Raw genomic sequence first — 15,000 nt, forward strand, 5'->3', positions numbered from 1 at the left:
AACAAACAGACTGTTCCTCTCCTCCTCTCCTCTCTGTCTGTTAACAAACAGACTGTTCCTCTCCTCCTCTCCTCTCTGTCTGTTAACAAACAGACTGTTCCTCTCCTCCTCTCCTCTCTGTCTGTTAACAAACAGACTGTTCCTCTCCTCCTCTCCTCTCTGTCTGTTAACAAACAGACTGTTCCTCTCCTCCTCTCCTCTCTGTCTGTTAACAAACAGACTGTTCCTCTCCTCCTCTCCTCTCTGTCTGTTAACAAACAGACTGTTCCTCTCCTCCTCTCCTCTCTGTCTGTTAACAAACAGACTGTTCCTCTCCTCCTCTCCTCTCTGTCTGTTAACAAACAGACTGTTCCTCTCCTCCTCTCCTCTCTGTCTGTTAACAAACAGACTGTTCCTCTCCTCCTCTCCTCTCTGTCTGTTAACAAACAGATTGTTCCTCTCCTCTTCTCCTCTCGGTCTGTTAACAAACAGACTGTGTTCCTCTCCTCCTCTCCTCTCTGTCTGTTAAGAAACAGACTGTTCCTCTTCTCCTCTCCTCTCTGTCTGTTAACAAACAGACTGTGTTCCTCTCCTCCTCTCCTCTCTGTCTGTTAAGAAACAGACTGTTCCTCTCCTCCTCTCCTCTCTGTCTGTTAAGAAACAGACTGTTCCTCTCCTCCTCTCCTCTCTGTCTGTTAACAAACAGACTGTTCCTCTCCTCTTCTCCTCTCGGTCTGTTAACAAACAGACTGTGTTCCTCTCCTCCTCTCCTCTCTGTCTGTTAAGAAACAGACTGTTCCTCTTCTCCTCTCCTCTCTGTCTGTTAACAAACAGACTGTTCCTCTCCTCCTCTCCTCTCTGTCTGTTAACAAACAGACTGTTCCTCTCCTCCTCTCCTCTCTGTCTGTTAACAAACAGACTGTTCCTCTCCTCCTCTCCTCTCTGTCTGTTAACAAACAGACTGTGTTCCTCTCCTCCTCTCCTCTCTGTCTGTTAACAAACAGACTGTTCCTCTCCTCCTCTCCTCTCTGTCTGTTAACAAACAGACTGTGTTCCTCTCCTCCTCTTCTCTCTGTCTGTTAACAAACAGACTGTGTTCCTCTCCTCCTCTCCTCTCTGTCTGTTAACAAACAGACTGTTCCTCTCCTCCTCTCCTCTCTGTCTGTTAACAAACAGATTGTTCCTCTCCTCCTCTCCTCTCGGTCTGTTAACAAACAGACTGTGTTCCTCTCCTCCTCTCCTCTCTGTCTGTTAACAAACAGACTGTTCCTCTCCTCCTCTCCTCTCTGTCTGTTAAGAAACAGACTGTTCCTCTCCTCCTCTCCTCTCTGTCTGTTAACAAACAGACTGTTCCTCTCCTCCTCTCCTCTCTGTCTGTTAACAAACAGACTGTTCCTCTCCTCCTCTCCTCTCTGTCTGTTAACAAACAGACTGTTCCTCTCCTCCTCTCCTCTCTGTCTGTTAACAAACAGACTGTTCCTCTCCTCCTCTCCTCTCTGTCTGTTAACAAACAGACTGTGTTCCTCTCCCTCCTTCCTCTCTGTCTGTTAACAAACAGACTGTTCCTCTCCTCCTCTCCTCTCTGTCTGTTAACAAACAGACTGTTCCTCTCCTCCTCTCCTCTCTGTCTGTTAACAAACAGACTGTGTTCCTCTCCTCCTCTCCTCTCTGTCTGTTAACAAACAGACTGTTCCTCTCCTCCTCTCCTCTCTGTCTGTTAACAAACAGACTGTTCCCTCCTCTCCTCCTCTCTGTCTGTTAACAAACAGACTGTTCCTCTCCTCCTCTCCTCTCTGTCTGTTAACAAACAGACTGTTCCTCTCCTCCTCTCCTCTCTGTCTGTTAACAAACAGACTGTGTTCCTCTCCTCTCTGTCTGTTAACAAAGAGACTGTTCCTCTCCTCCTCTCCTCTCTGTCTGTTAACAAACAGACTGTTCCTCTCCTCCGCTCCTCTCTGTCTGTTAACAAACAGACTGTGTTCCTCTCCTCTCTGTCTGTTAACAAACAGACTGTTCCTCTCCTCCTCTCCTCTCTGTCTGTTAACAAACAGACTGTTCATCTCCTCGCTGTCTGTTACATTTACATTACATTTAAGTCATTTAGCAGACGCTCTTATCCAGTTAACAAACAGACTGTTCCTCTCCTCCTCTCCTCTCTGTCTGTTAACAAACAGACTGTGTTCCTCTCCTCCTCTCCTCTCTGTCTGTTAACAAACAGACTGTTCCTCTCCTCCTCTCCTCTCTGTCTTTTAACAAACAGACTGTGTTCCTCTCCTCTCTGTCTGTTAACAAACAGACTGTTCCTCTCCTCTCTGTCTGTTAACAAACAGACTGTTCCTCTCCTCTCTGTCTGTTAACAAACAGACTGTGTTCCTCTCCTCCTCTCCTCTCTGTCTGTTAACAAACAGACTGTGTTCCTCTCCTCTCTGTCTGTTAACAAACAGACTGTTCCTCTCCTCCTCTCCTCTCGGTCTGTTAACAAACAGACTGTGTTCCTCCTCTCCTCTCTGTCTGTTAACAAACAGACTGTTCCTCTCCTCCTCTCCTCTCTGTCTGTTAACAAACAGACTGTTCCTCTCCTCTCTGTCTGTTAACAAACAGACTGTTCCTCTCCTCTCTGTCTGTTAACAAACAGACTGTTCCTCTCCTCTCTGTCTGTTAACAAACAGACTGTTCCTCTCCTCTCTGTCTGTTAACAAACAGACTGTTCCTCTCCTCCTCTCCTCTCTGTCTCTTAACAAACAGACTGTGTTCCTCTCATCTTTGTCTGTTAACAAACAGACTGTGTTCCTCTCCTCTCTGTCTGTTAACAAACAGACTGTTCGTCTCCTCCTCTCCTCTCTGTCTGTTAACAAACAGACTGTTCCTCTCCTCTCTGTCTGTTAACAAACAGACTGTTCCTCTCCTCTCTGTCTGTTAACAAACAGACTGTTCCTCTCCTCTCTGTCTGTTAACAAACAGACTGTTCCTCTCCTCTCTGTCTGTTAACAAACAGACTGTTCCTCTCCTCCTCTCCTCTCGGTCTGTTAACAAACAGACTGTGTTCCTCCTCTCCTCTCTGTCTGTTAACAAACAGACTGTTCCTCTCCTCCTCTCCTCTCTGTCTGTTAACAAACAGACTGTTCCTCTCCTCTCTGTCTGTTAACAAACAGACTGTTCCTCTCCTCTCTGTCTGTTAATAAACAGACTGTTCCTCTCCTCTCTGTCTGTTAACAAACAGACTGTTCCTCTCCTCTCTGTCTGTTAACAAACAGACTGTTCCTCTCCTCCTCTCCTCTCTGTCTCTTAACAAACAGACTGTGTTCCTCTCATCTTTGTCTGTTAACAAACAGACTGTGTTCCTCTCCTCTCTGTCTGTTAACAAACAGACTGTGTTCCTCTCCTCTCTGTCTGTTAACAAACAGACTGTTCCTCTCCTCTCTGTCTGTTAACAAACAGACTGTTCGTCTCCTCCTCTCCTCTCTGTCTGTTAACAAACAGACTGTTCCTCTCCTCTCTGTCTGTTAACAAACAGACTGTTCCTCTCCTCTCTGTCTGTTAACAAACAGACTGTTCCTCTCCTCTCTGTCTGTTAACAAACAGACTGTTCCTCTCCTCTCTGTCTGTTAACAAACAGACTGTTCCTCTCCTCTCTGTCTGTTAACAAACAGACTGTGTTCCTCTCCTCTGTCTGTTAACAAACAGACTGTTCCTCTCCTCCTCTCCTCTCGGTCTGTTAATAAACAGACTGTGTTCCTCCTCTCCTCTCTGTCTGTTAACAAACAGACTGTTCCTCTCCTCCTCTCCTCTCTGTCTGTTAACAAACAGACTGTTCATCTCCTTGCTGTCTGTTAACAAACAGACTGTTCCTCTCCTCTCTGTCTGTTAACAAACAGACTGTTCCTCTCCTCTCTGTCTGTTAACAAACAGACTGTTCCTCTCCTCCTCTCCTCTCTGTCTGTTAACAAACAGACTGTTCATCTCCTCGCTGTCTGTTAACAAACAGACTGTTCCTCTCCTCTCTGTCTGTTAACAAACAGACTGTGTTCCTCTCCTCTTTGTCTGTTAACAAACAGACTGTTCCTCTCCTCTCTGTCTGTTAACAAACAGACTGTTCCTCAACTCCTCTCCTCTCTGTCTGTTAACAAACAGACTGTTCCTCTCCTCCTCTCCTCTCTGTCTGTTAACAAACAGACTGTTCATCTCCTCGCTGTCTGTTAACAAACAGACTGTTCCTCTCCTCTCTGTCTGTTAACAAACAGACTGTTCCTCTCCTCTCTGTCTGTTAACAAACAGACTGTTCCTCTCCTCCTCTCCTCTCTGTCTGTTAACAAACAGACTGTTCATCTCCTCGCTGTCTGTTAACAAACAGACTGTTCCTCTCCTCTCTGTCTGTTAACAAACAGACTGTTCCTCTCCTCTCTGTCTGTTAACAAACAGACTGTTCCTCTCCTCTCTGTCTGTTAACAAACAGACTGTGTTCCTCTCCTCCACTCCTCTCTGTCTGTTAACAAACAGACTGTTCCTCAACTCCTCTCCCTCTCTGTCTGTTAACAAACAGACTGTGTTCCTCTCCTCTCTGTCTGTTAACAAACAGACGGTTCCTCTCCTCCCTGTCTGTTAACAAACAGACTGTTCCTCACCTCCTCTCCTCTCTGTCTGGGTTTGTAAATATGTGTGTGTGTGTGTGTGTGTGTGTGTGTGTGTGTGTGTGTGTGTGTGTGTGTGTGTGTGTGTGTGTGTGTGTGTGTGTGTGTGTGTGTGTGTGTGTGTGTGTGTGTGTGTGTGTGTCGTGCGTGCGTGTGTGCATGTATGTGTGCGTGTGTGTGTGTGCGTGCGTGCGTGTGTGTTTGCGTGTGTGTGTGTGTGTGTGTGTGTGTGCGTGTGCGTGCGTGTGTGTGTGTTTGCGTGTGTGTGTGTGTGTGTGTGTGTAGCACACAGTGGTGTAAAAAGTATCCAATTTGTCATACTGTAGTAAAAGTAAAGATTCCTTAAAACCTCTTACCTCCACCCGACACGCAGGCGTCCCATCTAGAAATTTGGAAATGCAAATGCTCTATGCTAAATGCTAATAGCACTCGTTAAAACTCAAACGTTCATTAAAACACACATGCAGGGTCTGTTAAAGCTACACATTTTTAAAATACTTTTGCGAAAGCATGAGAAGCTATTATCTGATAGCATGCAACACCCCTAAAGACCTGCAGGGGACGTAAACACAAAATTAGCATAGTCTGTTAACAAACAGAAATAAAATATAAAACATTCATTACCTTTGACAATCTTCTTTGTTGGCACTCCTAGATGTCCCATAAACATCACTATTGGGTCTTTTTTTCGATTAAATCGGTCCATATATAGCCTAGATATCGATCTATGAAGACTGTGTGATCAAGGAAAAAAATAACGTTTTATAACGCAACCTCATTTTTTTTTAATTAAAAAAGTCGACGATAAACTTTCACAAAACACTTCCAAATACTTTTGTAATGCAACTTTAGGTATTAGTAAACAAATCAATTGATCACGGGCGGTGTGTATTCTATAGCTCTACGTCTTGAAATAATGTCCGGATAAATCTCAACCAAAACATCCTGTCGGAGACCGGAAGAAATGGGCTGTCTCTTGTTCGTTTGACCAAGAAACAAATCCTAGGCAAATGACAAGACTGTTGACATCGTGTGGAAGCTGTAGGTATTGCAACCTCGGCTGCAGGTAACGTGGTTTCTATTCAACAATACATTCAAGTGGCGCATTGATGTATTTTCCAGTTTTCAGTGATCAGATTCTCCTGCGCTTTTCGATGAAACGCACGTTCTGTTATAGTCACAGCCGTGATTTAACCAGTTTTGGAAACGTCTGAGTGTTTTCTATCCACACATACTAATAATATGCATATACTATATTCCTGGCATGAGTAGCAGGGCGCTGAATTGTTGCGCGATTTTTAACAGAGTGTTCGAAAAAGTAGGGGGTAGGATCAACAGGTTAATAGAAAATGAAAGTGAAAGTCACCTAATAAAATATAACTTGAGTAAAAGTCTAAAAGTATTTTCTTCTAAATATACTTACGTATCAAAAATAGATATAATTGCTAAAATATAGTTTCAAAAGTAAGTATAAAAAAAGTAAAATTATATAAAGCAAACCAGACGGCATCATTTTCTTGTGTTTTTAATTTACAAATAGCCAGAGGCTCCAACACCCAGACATCATTTACAAACCAAGCATGTGTTTAGTGAGTCCTCCAGATCAGAGGCAAACAGGGATGTTCTGTTGAAGTGTGTGGTTTGAACCATTTTCCTGTCCTGCTAAACATTCAAAATGTAACGAGTACTTTTAGGTGTCAAAAAATGTATGTGTAAAAAGTACATTATTTTCTTTAGGATTGTAAGGTCTGTTAACAAAAAGTTGTCAAAAATATGAATACATGAGGCCTCAGACTGTGTTCCTCTTCCTCTCCTCTCTGTCTGTTAACAAACAGACTGTTCCTCTCCTCTCCTCTGTCTGTTAACAAACAGACTGTTCCTCTCCTCCTCTCTCTGTCTGTTAACAAACAGACTGTTCCTCTCCTCCTCTCCTCTCTGTCTGTTAACAAACAGACTGTCCTCTTCTCCTCTCTGTCTGTTAACAAACAGACTCTCCTCTCTGTCTGTTAACAAACAGACTGTTCCTCTCCTCCTCTCCTCTCTGTCTGTTAACAAACAGACTGTTCCTCTCCTCTTCTCCTCTCTGTCTGTTAACAAACAGATTGTTCCTCTCCTCCTCTCCTCTCTGTCTGTTAACAAACAGATTGTTCCTCTCCTCCTCTCCTCTCTGTCTGTTAACAAACAGACTGTTTCTCTCCTCTTCTCCTCTCTGTCTGTTAACAAACAGACTGTGTTCCTCTCCTCCTCTCCTCTCTGTCTGTTAACAAACAGACTGTGTTCTCTCCTCTCCTCTCCTCTCCTCTCTGTCTGTTAACAAACAGACTGTGTTCCTCTTCCTCTCCTCTCTGTCTGTTAACAAACAGACCTCTCTGTCTGTTAACAAACAGACTGTTCCTCTCTGTCTGTTAACAAACAGACCTCTCCTCTCTGTCTGTTAACAAACAGACTGTTCCTCTCCTCCTCTCCTCTCTGTCTGTTAACAAACAGACTGTGTTCCTCTCCTCCTCTCCTCTCTGTCTGTTAACAAACAGACTGTGTTCCTCTCCTCCTCTCCTCTCTGTCTGTTAACAAACAGACTGTGTTCCTCTCCTCCTCTCCTCTCTGTCTGTTAACAAACAGACTGTTCCTCTCTGTCTGTTAACAAACAGACTGTTCCTCTCCTCTCTGTCTGTTAACAAACAGACTGTTCCTCTCCTCCTCTCCTCTCTGTCTGTTAACAAACAGACTGTTCCTCTCCTCCTCTCCTCTGTCTGTTAACAAACAGACTGTGTTCCCTCTCCTCCTCTCCTCTCTGTCTGTTAACAAACAGACTGTTCCTCCTCTCCTCTCTGTCTGTTAACAAACAGACTGTTTCTCCTCTCCTCTCTGTCTGTTAACAAACAGACTGTTCCTCTCCTCTCTGTCTGTTAACAAACAGACTGTTCCTCTCCTCCTCTCTGTCTGTTAACAAACAGACTGTTCCTCTCCCTCTGTCTCTCCTCTCTGTCTGTTAACAAACAGACTGTTCCTCTCCTCCTCTCCTCTCTGTCTGTTAACAAACAGACTGTTCCTCTCCTCCTCTCCTCTCTGTCTGTTAACAAACAGACTCTGTCTGTTAACAAACAGACTGTTCCTCTCCTCCTCTCCTCTCTGTCTGTTAACAAACAGACTGTTCCTCTGTCTAACAAACAGACTCCTCTCCTCTCTGTCTGTTAACAAACAGACTGTTCCTCCTCTCTGTCTGTTAACCTCTCCTCTCTGTCTGTTAACAAACAGACTGTTCCTCTCTGTCTGTTAACAAACAGACTCCTCCTCTCTGTCTGTTAACAAACAGACTGTTCCTCCTCCTCTCCTCTCTGTCTGTTAACAAACAGACTGTTCCTCTCCTCCTCTCCTCTCTGTCTGTTAACAAACAGACTGTTCCTCTCCTCCTCTCCTCTCTGTCTGTTAACAAACAGACTGTTCCTCTCTCTCTGTCTGTTCTCCTCTCTGTCTGTTAACAAACAGACTGTGTTCTCTCCTCCTCTCTGTCTGTTAACAAACAGACTGTTCCTCCTCCTCCTCTCCTCTCTGTCTGTTAACAAACAGACTGTTCCTCTCCTCCGCTCCTCTCTGTCTGTTAACAAACAGACTGTGTTCCTCTCCTCTCTGTCTGTTAACAAACAGACTGTTCCTCTCCTCCTCTCCTCTCTGTCTGTTAACAAACAGACTGTTCATCTCCTCGCTGTCTGTTACATTTACATTACATTTAAGTCATTTAGCAGACGCTCTTATCCAGAGCGACTTACAAACAGACTGTTCCTCTCCTCCTCTCCTCTCTGTCTGTTAACAAACAGACTGTGTTCCTCTCCTCCTCTCCTCTCTGTCTGTTAACAAACAGACTGTTCCTCTCCTCCTCTCCTCTCTGTCTTTTAACAAACAGACTGTGTTCCTCTCCTCTCTGTCTGTTAACAAACAGACTGTTCCTCTCCTCTCTGTCTGTTAACAAACAGACTGTTCCTCTCCTCTCTGTCTGTTAACAAACAGACTGTGTTCCTCTCCTCCTCTCCTCTCTGTCTGTTAACAAACAGACTGTGTTCCTCTCCTCTCTGTCTGTTAACAAACAGACTGTTCCTCTCCTCCTCTCCTCTCGGTCTGTTAACAAACAGACTGTGTTCCTCCTCTCCTCTCTGTCTGTTAACAAACAGACTGTTCCTCTCCTCCTCTCCTCTCTGTCTGTTAACAAACAGACTGTTCCTCTCCTCTCTGTCTGTTAACAAACAGACTGTTCCTCTCCTCTCTGTCTGTTAACAAACAGACTGTTCCTCTCCTCTCTGTCTGTTAACAAACAGACTGTTCCTCTCCTCTCTGTCTGTTAACAAACAGACTGTTCCTCTCCTCCTCTCCTCTCTGTCTCTTAACAAACAGACTGTGTTCCTCTCATCTTTGTCTGTTAACAAACAGACTGTGTTCCTCTCCTCTCTGTCTGTTAACAAACAGACTGTTCGTCTCCTCCTCTCCTCTCTGTCTGTTAACAAACAGACTGTTCCTCTCCTCTCTGTCTGTTTCCTCTCCTCTCTGTCTGTTAACAAACAGACTTCCTCCTTCCTAACAAACAGACTCCTCTCTGTCTGTTAACAAACAGACTGTTCCTCTCCTCTCTGTCTGTTAACAAACAGACTGTTTCCTCTCCTCTCTGTCTGTTAACAAACAGACTGTTCCTCCTCTCTCTGTCTGTTAACAAACAGACTGTTCCTCTCCTCCTCTCCTCTCTGTCTGTTAACAAACAGACTGTTCCCTCCTCCTCTCCTCTCTGTCTGTTAACAAACAGACTGTTCCTCTCCTCTCTGTCTGTTGTTAATAAACAGACTGTTCCTCTCCTCTCTGTCTGTTAACAAACAGACTGTTCCTCTCCTCTCTGTCTGTTAACAAACAGACTGTTCCTCTCCTCCTCTCCTCTCTGTCTCTTAACAAACAGACTGTGTTCCTCTCATCTTTGTCTGTTAACAAACAGACTGTGTTCCTCTCCTCTCTGTCTGTTAACAAACAGACTGTGTTCCTCTCCTCTCTGTCTGTTAACAAACAGACTGTTCCTCTCCTCTCTGTCTGTTAACAAACAGACTGTTCGTCTCCTCCTCTCCTCTCTGTCTGTTAACAAACAGACTGTTCCTCTCCTCTCTGTCTGTTAACAAACAGACTGTTCCTCTCCTCTCTGTCTGTTAACAAACAGACTGTTCCTCTCCTCTCTGTCTGTTAACAAACAGACTGTTCCTCTCCTCTCTGTCTGTTAACAAACAGACTGTTCCTCTCCTCTCTGTCTGTTAACAAACAGACTGTGTTCCTCTCCTCTGTCTGTTAACAAACAGACTGTTCCTCTCCTCCTCTCCTCTCGGTCTGTTAATAAACAGACTGTGTTCCTCCTCTCCTCTCTGTCTGTTAACAAACAGACTGTTCCTCTCCTCCTCTCCTCTCTGTCTGTTAACAAACAGACTGTTCATCTCCTTGCTGTCTGTTAACAAACAGACTGTTCCTCTCCTCTCTGTCTGTTAACAAACAGACTGTTCCTCTCCTCTCTGTCTGTTAACAAACAGACTGTTCCTCTCCTCCTCTCCTCTCTGTCTGTTAACAAACAGACTGTTCATCTCCTCGCTGTCTGTTAACAAACAGACTGTTCCTCTCCTCTCTGTCTGTTAACAAACAGACTGTGTTCCTCTCCTCTTTGTCTGTTAACAAACAGACTGTTCCTCTCCTCTCTGTCTGTTAACAAACAGACTGTTCCTCAACTCCTCTCCTCTCTGTCTGTTAACAAACAGACTGTTCCTCTCCTCCTCTCCTCTCTGTCTGTTAACAAACAGACTGTTCATCTCCTCGCTGTCTGTTAACAAACAGACTGTTCCTCTCCTCTCTGTCTGTTAACAAACAGACTGTTCCTCTCCTCTCTGTCTGTTAACAAACAGACTGTTCCCTCCTCCTCTCCTCTCTGTCTGTTAACAAACAGACTGTTCATCTCCTCGCTGTCTGTTAACAAACAGACTGTTCCTCTCCTCTCTGTCTGTTAACAAACAGACTGTTCCTCTCCTCTCTGTCTGTTAACAAACAGACTGTTCCTCTCCTCTCTGTCTGTTAACAAACAGACTGTGTTCCTCTCCTCCACTCCTCTCTGTCTGTTAACAAACAGACTGTTCCTCAACTCCCTCTCTGTCTGTTAACAAACAGACTGTGTTCCTCTCCTCTCTGTCTGTTAACAAACAGACGGTTCCTCTCCTCCCTGTCTGTTAACAAACAGACTGTTCCTCACCTCCTCTCCTCTCTGTCTGGGTTTGTAAATATGTGTGTGTGTGTGTGTGTGTGTGTGTGTGTGTGTGTGTGTGTGTGTGTGTGTGTGTGTGTGTGTGTGTGTGTGTGTGTGTGTGTGTGTGTGTGTGTGTGTGTGTGTGTGTGTGTGTGTGTGTGTGTGTGTGTGTGTGTGTGTGTGTGTGGTTCTGTCTGTACACTTAGGGTTCAGGGTAGTTAACTGTGTCGTGCTACAGGACTGACTCATCTCATTCCATCTCTCCCCGTAGCAAAGAGTCTGCGTCCCAAATGCCTCCTCTACTCCCTATAAGGTGCCATTTGGTACAACAGGCTGTGAGTGAAGCTGGGGTCACAATCCTGCCCTGGTACATTCAGTACATCTGGTTGATCAGAGTCCCACTCAAAGCTACCATCTCTTCCATTGACATCTACAGTACATCTCAAAGCTACCATCTCTTTCAGTGATATCTACAGTACATCTCAAAGCTACCATCTCTTTCAGTGATATCTACAGTACATCTCAAAGCTACCATCTCTTCCATTGGCATATACAGTACATCTCAAAGCTACCATCTCTTCCAGTGATATCTACAGTACATCTCAAAGCTACCATCTCTTCCATTGGCATATACAGTACATCTCAAAGCTACCATCTCTTCCATTGACATATACAGTACATCTCAAAGCTACCATCTCTTCCAGTGACATCTATAGTACATCTCAAAGCTACCATCTCTTCCAGTGATATCTACAGTACATCTCAAAGCTACCATCTCTCCCATTGTTGTTTGTAGAAAGTCAGACCGAAATGCAGCGTGTAGGTTACTCATGACTTTTAATGAAGCTAATACGGTACATGAAATAACGGAAGAAGAAAACAACAAACGAGTGAAACTAATACAGCCTATCTGGTGACTAACACAGAGACAGGTACAATCACCCACGAAATACAATGCGCACACAGGCTGCCTAAATACGGTTCCCAATCCGAGACAACGAGAATCAGCTGACTCCAATTAGGAATCGCTTCAGGCAGCCAAGCCTAACTAGACACACCCCTACTAATACACACTCCCAATTAATACAAACCCCAATACGAAATACAACATATAAACCCATGTCACACCCTGGCCTACCCAAACATATAACAAAAACACAAGATACAATGACCAAGGCGTGACAGAACCCCCCCCTAAGGTGCGGACTCCGGGACGCACCTCAAGAGCATAGGGAGGGTCCGGATGGGCGTCTGTCCATGGTGGCGGTTCTGGCTCGGGACGTGGACCCCACTCCATAAATGTCCTAGTTCCTCCCCTACGCGTCCTAGGATAATCCACCTTCTCCGCCGACCATGGCCTAATAGTCCTCACCCTGATCCCCACATAACTGAGGGGCAGCTCGGGACCGAGGGGCAGCTCGGGACCGAGGGGCAGCTCGGGACAGAGGGGCAGCTCGGGACAGAGGGGCAGCTCGGGACAGAGGGGCAGCTCGGGACAGAGAGGCAGCTCGGGACAGAGGGGCAACTCGGGATAGAGGGGCAACTCGGGATAGAGGGGCAACTCAGGATAGCGGGGCAGCCCGGGACAGAGGAGCAGCCCGAGACAGAGGGGCAGCCCGGGACAGAGGGGCAGCCCGGGACCGAAGCAGCCCGGTACTGAGGGGAAGCCCGGTACTGAGGGGAAGCCCGGTACTGAGGGGAAGCCCGGTACTGAGGGGAAGCTCGGTACTGAGGGGAAGCTCGGTACTGAAAGGAAGCCCGGTACTGAGAGGAAGCTCGGTACTGAGAGGAAGCTCGGTACTGAAAGGGAGCCCAGTACAGAGAGGGAGCCTAGTACTGAGAGGAAGCTCAGTACTGAGAGGAAGCTCAGGCAGGTAGTAGGCTTCGGTAAATCCTGGCTGGCTGGTGGACCTGGATGATTAAGGTTGTCTGGCCGATCTAGAAGATCTTGGTAGACTGGCACTTCTGGCGGATCCTGGCAGACTGGCACTTCTGGCGGATCCTGGCAGACTGGTGACGCTGGGCCGACTGGCGGCGCTGGGCAGACAGGAGACTCCGGCAGCGCAGGAGAGGAGAAAGGCTCTGGCTGAGCTGAACAGGCGGGAGACTCCAACAGTGCAGGAGAGGAGAAAAGCTCTAGCTGCGCTGAACAGGCGAGGCGCACTGGACGCGCTGGGCCGACTGGGAGCACTGGCGGCGCTGGGCAGACAGGAGACTCCGGCAGTGCAGGAGAGGAGAAAGGCTCTGGCTGCGCTAAACAGGCGGGAGACTCCGATAGCGCAGGAGAAGAGAACAGCTCTGGTTGCGCTAAACAAGCGGGAGACTCCGGCAGCGCAGGAGGGGAGAAAAGCACTGGCTGCGCTGAACAGGCGAGGCGCACTGGAGGCCTGGTGCGTGGTGCTGGAACTGGAGGTACTGGCGCGAGGACACGCATAGGAAGCCTGGTGCGGGGAGCTGCTACCGGAGGACTGGTGTGTAGAGGTGGCTCTGGATAGACCGGACCGTGCAGGCGCACTGGAGCTCTAGAGCACCGAGCCTGCCCAAGCTTACCTGGCTCGATGCCCACTCTAGCCCGGCCAATAGGAAGGGCTGGTATGAGTCGCAGCTGGCTCTGCACCCGCACTGGAAACACCATGCGCTCCATAGCATAACACGGTGCCTGCCCGGTCTCTCTAGCCCAACGGTGAGCACAGGGAGTATGCACAGGTTTCCTACCTGGCATAACTATTCTCTCTTTTAGCCCCTCCCAATACATTTTTTGGGGTGACTTTCCGGTTTCCAACTGCGTCGCAGTGCTGCCTCCTCATACTCGCGCCTCTCCGCTTTAGCTACTTCTATTTCCTCCTTGGGACGGCGATATTCTCCCGGCTGCGCCCAGGGTCCTTTTCCGTCTAATATCATCTCCCAAGACCAGAAGTCCTCATATTGCTGCTCCTCACAATTAACAGGGAGAGTAGGCTCAGGTCTGACTCCTGACTCTGCCACTCTCTCTCTGCGCTTTCCCCCGTTACCTACGGTTTTCGCTCTGTATAGCCGTGCTCTCCTTTTCGATTCCATCCGTGTATAGCCCTCTTCGCATTGCTGTAGGGAATCCCAGGCGGGCTCCTGCACTCGCTCTGGGTCGGCCGCCCACCTGTCGATTTCTTCCCACGTCGTATAATCCATGCTTCTGTTGTCCATAACGTCCTCCTTTAGATCCTGCCAGTTCACACGCTGCTCGGTCTGTGAATCGTGGTGGGTGATTCTGTAACGATCTTCGTCTGTTGTTTGTAGAAAGTCAGACCGAAATGCAGCGTGTAGGTTACTCATGACTTTTAATGAAGCTAATACGGTACATGAAATAACGGAAGAAGAAAACAACAAACGAATGAAACTAATACAGCCTATCTGGTGACTAACACAGAGACAGGTACAATCACCCACGAAATACAATGCGCACTCAGGCTGCCTAAATACGGTTCCCAATCCGAGACAACGAGAATCAGCTGACTCCAATTAGGAATCGCTTCAGGCAGCCAAGCCTAACTAGACACACCCCTACTAATACACACTCCCAATTAATACAAACCCCAATACGAAATACAACATATAAACCCATGTCACACCCTGGCCTACCCAAACATATAACAAAAACACAAGATACAATGACCAAGGCGTGACAAAAGCTACCATCTCTTCCAGTGATATCTACAGTACATCTCAAAGCTACCATCTCTTCCAGTGACATATACAGTACATCTCAAAGCTACCATCTCTTCCAGTGACATATACAGTACATCTCAAAGCTACCATCTTTTCCAGTGATATCTACAGTACATCTCAAAGCTACCATCTTTTCCAGTGATATCTACAGTATATCTCAAAGCTACCATCTCTTCCAGTGACATCTACAGTACATCTCAAAGCTACCACCTCTTCCAGTGATATCTACAGCACATCTCAAAGCTACCATCTCTTCCAATAATAATAGTGTGTATAGTATAGTACAGTAATAATAATAGTGTATATAGTATAGTAGTATAGTACAGTAATAATAATAGTGTATATAGTATAGTAGTATAGTACAGTAATAATAATAGTGTATATAGTATAGTAGTATAGTACAGTAATAATAATAGTGTATATAGTATAGTAGTATAGTAC

The 15,000-nt window shown here is 46.2% G+C and overlaps 1 protein-coding gene across 1 annotated transcript in view; it reads right to left on the minus strand.

The window, feature by feature from the left end:
* The window catches only part of LOC124021162 (multiple epidermal growth factor-like domains protein 10), a 125,477-nt gene that overhangs the window by 101,553 nt on the left and 8,924 nt on the right, over window positions 1-15,000 (minus strand). The gene's annotated exons all lie outside the window — the stretch shown is intronic.

Source organism: Oncorhynchus gorbuscha, unplaced genomic scaffold (genome assembly GCF_021184085.1).
Source record: "Oncorhynchus gorbuscha isolate QuinsamMale2020 ecotype Even-year unplaced genomic scaffold, OgorEven_v1.0 Un_scaffold_1069, whole genome shotgun sequence".
In the NCBI taxonomy this organism is placed as follows: domain Eukaryota; kingdom Metazoa; phylum Chordata; class Actinopteri; order Salmoniformes; family Salmonidae; genus Oncorhynchus; species Oncorhynchus gorbuscha.